Genomic DNA, 6,000 nt, shown 5'->3' on the forward strand with positions numbered 1-6,000 from the left:
CATGGAGCCCTATCCATGCCTGGTACATGCTTTTCTCCATTAAAGCATGTTTCTGACCTCAACCAAATCTTAATACTAGTTTATTTAATTTTTTTTCTTTCTTGGATTGTGCTTTTGATTTGGGGATTGGACACATGGGGACTTGGAGCATATACCCAGGCACTATTCTTGTTAATGTTCAATGAACTATATGAGTGATTAAGCCATGGCCAACCACATATATGTCTTATCTCCTGTTTTATCACTCATGCCACCTGTTGTAAATGAAATATTTGCCTAAAATACATTCTTTTAGATAATATATTTTACTGCCTAGCATGCAGCTGATCCAAATTTAATTCCCAGCATTCTATATGGTCTTCTGAGCCTTCTAGGAGTGACCCCAGAGTGCAGAGTTGGGAAGGAATAAACCCTGAGCTCCCTCAAATGTGGCAAAAAAATTACAGAAGATTTTTTCTCATATTTACAGAACTTTTATAATCTTGGATTTTAAAGCTCAACATATTATAATTCCACCCTGGGGAAAGTGAGTATGGAGCAGGGGTCGCCACAGGAAATAATCCAAACCAGGAGTCTTCAGCCTCATGGCACAAGCACAAAAGAAGCTGGCTGAAATATTCGTTTTTATTAGGAACCAAAACCACCCCCATTAGTGGGGAGAGCAAGACAAAGGACCTATCTAGAAACTCTTCCCACTTAGGTGAGTCTTTGACATGTATATAGGAAGTCATCTTTGTTTAGGGTGAAAACCAGTATGAAGCCAACAATTCCCCCTTATCTGTTTACTAAAATGCAGAAATATGAGATAAACCAGAATAAATCATGTTTTAATGTTCTTGACAAGAGACAAAACCCCCAGATAGTTGCTATAAATGTGGCTGTTATTTTGCATAGGCACAGTAAAATCTGGGGAAAAAAAAAAACTTTTAGTCTAAAAGCAAAGTAGACTTTCCCAGGAAGCCTTTGGTTATACTTCCAACTGCAGGCTTTAGTAGTCTAAGTTTGCCTAACCCCAGAGAATCTTTCTTTCATGTCTCAAGAAAAGTTCTCGTGGTGACTGTCATATGCAGGCATAGCACTTGGTTTCTCACAAGTCCTATATTGTTTCCAGGGCATCACAAAGCAAAACCCATATAGCAAGTCATTGCCAAGACATCAGGAAGTATGGCCTAGTTTGCAAGTTGTTGCTAGGGTGGTGCAATCCCTCATTGCCAGGGTACCTTGAAACCTGTCCCTAGTTCTAAAAATGGGACTCAAAGTTTGAAGGTGTATGACCATTATCAGAGCAACTGAAGCTTAAGTCAAGTCGGTATGACAAATATTTAGGGTTAAAGGCCCACTTGCAACATATAAACTTTGGAGTTTTTATCTCTAATAAACAGGAATTCTCTCTTTCATAAGATGTTCCCATTTTACTGGGTCTATGCAAAAAAAGGGAAAAGAAAGACTATAGCCACAAGGTAATATTGGGGCACCAGGTAAATATGGGTAGGTTTTAGTATCTATACTGTTAAATCAGTCCTCAAGCTCCAAAGACAGGACACTGGAGAGATGCAAATATGGAAGCAAACATTGATGCAGGAAATAATCCACATACAAAAGTGGGTGAGATGAGTTCAAGAATTCCAACATGCAAGCTTCTGTTCTTAAGAAGCAGACAGCTCTGTAGAGAAGTCCAGAAATGCAATAGAATGTTTTCCTGAAACCCAGGGTATTTATAAGAAAGAATTAGACCACACCTGGACGTGATTAAGTGGTCTAAACACCAATCCAAGGAACTATATTGAAAGATGTATCCAACCACTGAGTAAACAAGGCATATGCTGAGTGGGAATGGATTTCAGTTAATTTCACATATCCCTCAGAAGAGGTAATACTCTATAATTCCTGATATATATGGTATAATAACAACATTGTTCCCCCTGGAAATACATATAAAGAAATACATATATCCCTTATTTTTCTGCTGAATAAGTCCAAAGAAACAAATAAAGAAATACAGTAAATAAATACACATTAAAATACACATATCCCTGCTATTCTGCTGAAGAAGTCCAAGGTGGGTAGAATATGAATTATTGCTTCATATAATGAGGTGATTTGTCAATTGGTAGCAATAAGAGAGCCAGTGGAAATGTCCTGAAGCTGTTGGATGGATTCACAGGCCAAGATCAGTCCCTGAGCTAGGCCACACCCAAAAAGCCAATTCTGGTCAAGACTGGCAGTCCATGGTGATGAAAGATTGAAAGAGTGCAGGGGGTGGACATGTGGGAGTAGAGTGGTGCTCCAGGACACAAAGAGTGTTGATCTGTAGGGGTAAAGGGGCTTAATATGGAAAACAATAAATCCAGAAGAAATGAGCATAGGGAAACAATAGAAAAGATTTTGTTGAGTGGCAGACATGGGAGGGGGAAAGTAGAAGGGCTATGCACAATATAAACAGACATTATACACAACACAGATGGACATTAGCCTAATATAAAGGTGAGCACCACACATACACACATGAACACACATATAATTGATTGATCACTATATTACAGCTTAAAAACTGACCCATGTAGGGTGGTTAATGTAAATGGGTCAGAATACCTCAAATATAAAGCCAGCAAGTAAGGTAGTGAGGAAATTTTAAGCCAGTTACTGTAATTGTTAATTCCTAGAAATCACTGCTAATGAGGGTTGACTTGGCTACAACAGTGTACTAGGTTAGATTGTGCATACAGCATTCTCAGACCAATTGGTTTTTCCATATTCTGTCCTAAGCATATCACATAATTTATTTCATAAATTGTTAAACATTCTTTTAGAGAAAATTGTAATGATTAAGAGCACTGGGCACTGTAAAGTGAGTGCAGAGCATTCCATTTCTTTCTCTCAGACTCTGTCAACAAAAACATTAGAACATTCAACTAAATCTGGTTCTCTAGGTCCCAGTGAAGTATAAAAGGATATAAGCTACTGAAGACTTCAGAGAAGAGAGGGTATATTTGATCATATCAGAGGGTATATTCATGATCATCTAACACAAACCAGTGTTGTCTTGCTGCAGTTTTACAATAGGCAGTGGAGTGGCCTCCATCCAGTCCACCTCAGTAATTCGAAATAGAAAATAAGTTATGTTTGTTCAAGTTGTTCTTTAAATCAATAACATATTGTGACAAGTCAAGATTTCTAAGGAAAAGCCCACATAGATCTATAATCTTTACTTCTACCTACCCTTGTAAAAAAATTTTTTAGATGTATTAAAAGCATAGATGATAACTTTGACATTATATCTCTTTTAGAGAATCCCACTGAGTCCTGCATGAACTTCAAATAAAACGTGTTGTTATCTATCATTCTTTCTTTTGTGGAAAATAACCTGAGACAATCCTGTAATGTACATTTACTTGTGGATGCTAGTGGCAGAAATAGGAGTATAAAGGACTCAAATGTCCTAGACTTTCTGTAATAAGGTAAGGCACTTGACTGTGGATATGAACTGACCCTGAAAAAGTGTAACAATCATAGTCTCATTGAACTGCTTCTGTCTCTCTGCCAAACATGCTCTGCAGCTTTCAGGATATCAAGATGATCATTATTTTTCCTCTGTTTTTGCCAATTATCTGCTTTATTCAGGTCTTCATGGAGACCATTTATCGTAAGTAGAAACAGTTCATGTGAATCTTGTTGGCTGTATCAGGCAAATTGGTCATTGATCTTCCCAAAGGTTATTTTAAAGTTGTTGAGGATAATATGTCTGTACTGTCCTGCCTACAGGCTTTCATAGTTAGGCCAAATACTTCTGTCACTTTATATTTATGCATCAATGGAATGAACTGGTAATATCATCCTGGTAATAGTTTCAGTTGAAATAATCAGCTAAACATTGAGTACTATACAGGTACTGTAATATTGAGTTCATGTAACAAGTATTTCCTAAGTTATGAAGTTATTGAGAGCTGGACCATACCTCAACCCCCCCCAAAGGTACTAAAATTGTGAATCTGATTACTCCTAAGCCTTGTTATCTCTGCTTTATGGTGACATGTTGGTTTGCTATCCTGATTACCTATTGGAGTTGCTGCAGATTTCTTTTTCTCTTCCTCTTAAATAGCCTGTGTTATATCTGGGAGGTGTAGGAACACTTTGGCTTTGAGAGTAACTTATCCCACTCAACAGAAACTTGTGGATTGGTTATTTGTATAAATTCTGCTTCTGACAAGGCATAACAGAACCCAGAATTTCTTGATGGGGCTGCCATCTATAGAACTATAAGCATGTCTTTTTTCTCAAATGAACTGGTTACCTGCTACCCTTCCTTGTCAATTTTTACCCAAATAGATGACTTAACTGTTTTTGAGCCAGTACTTCTTTTTGTTGTTGTTGCTTTTTATGTTTTTGTTTTTTGGGCCACACCAGTGACGCTCAAGGGTTACTCCTGGCTATGCACTCAGAAATCCCTCCTGGCTTGGGGGACCATATGGGACTCCGGGGGAATCAAACCACGGTCCATCCTAGGATAGATGCTGTACCGTTTGAGCCACCACTCTGACCCCATTGAGTGGGTATTTCTTATAAGTGTCTTTCTGCAGCTGCACAGGACTGCCATTGGGGTAAATTCGGGAAGTTTAGTGAAAATAATGTTAAGGATGTGAAATGGTAGCATACCTCTTCTTCTGTATTTAATAATTGAGTATTGAGGGTTCTGTAAGTGCATTCAACAATGCCTTGTTCCTGAGGATTGTAAGGTATGTTGGTGGTATGTTTTATTTTCCATTCTTTAAAGAATAATTGAAACGTTTTACTAGTGTATGCTTGGCCATTATCAGTTTGATGGTATGGAGAACATCATGAAAGAAAAACAATGTAGTGTAAAGAAACAAATAGTTATAGCTCTTTCAGAAGTCAGAGAGATATCCCATATAAAACAAGAATAAGTGTCAACTATTACATGAATATAGGGTTAACATTTGTAACATCCATCTGCCATTATTCATTTGTCTGCAGACCTTGGGAGTTAGATCCAGCTACATGTGAAGCACTGTAACTGGGCACAGACCTGACATGCCCAGTTGATCTATTTGACTTGTCTCCATTGAATACAATAATGCACATGAATGCAAGGGCCCTTTGTGTATAGTGTTTGATGTGCTTCCATGGTGATGTAAAAAACAAGCACACAGTATCATATGAATGCAGAATGACATCAGACACTAAACCACAATGGCCCCAATTTAAAAGGACTTACCTCTGAATTAGTGGCCATAGAGGGAGCTGAGGGTTATCATACTGAGTGTGCCACTGTTCAGGTAGAACTCAACCCTATAGATTCAGGGGCAAGGGAGCTAGACATGGTGGAAGGTGGCCATGTGTCCTTCTGGACCAATGCTATTTAGCCATATTGCACTCTGTTAGACAGAGAAAGGACAATGAACCTACTCCTTGAAGGCCATGAGGTATTTCTTGCATGGTCTAGTTACTGGTCCAAAATTGTGAAGAGATGATAGAAAGACCAGCACCTGTATCAACCATATATTTAAAATTCATTCCATGGATCTCAAAAGTGGGCACTAAGCCTTTGTAATATTATGTGGTTTTGCAAATGACTATTTGGTAAACAGGTATATTTTAAAAAGATTATCCATTTTCTATTGAGGGCATTTGCACATTTGCAAAAATTAACTGTCTGCATATGTCTGGGCATAGTTATGAACAATATTTTTTACTCTATTGAGGGCATTTGCACATTTGCAAAAATTAACTGCATATGTCTGGGCATAATTATGAACAATATATTTTACTTTTTCTAGATCCCAATCTCACAGTCTTGATTCTATTAGTTTGTATAAAAATTCTTAAAGCCAGGGCTAGAGGGAGGGAGGAAGTGATCAATATTTTAGTGCACAGGCCAATTCAATCTCTGGATCCACAGGGTCCACCATGTGACACAAAAGTTCCATGGGAGCAAATAATGGCCTCTGGAATGTGGACTGATGAGGTGTGGCCCCAAACCAA

The sequence above is a fragment of the Suncus etruscus genome, chromosome 8, assembly GCF_024139225.1.
Source record: "Suncus etruscus isolate mSunEtr1 chromosome 8, mSunEtr1.pri.cur, whole genome shotgun sequence".
Lineage (NCBI taxonomy): Eukaryota > Metazoa > Chordata > Mammalia > Eulipotyphla > Soricidae > Suncus > Suncus etruscus.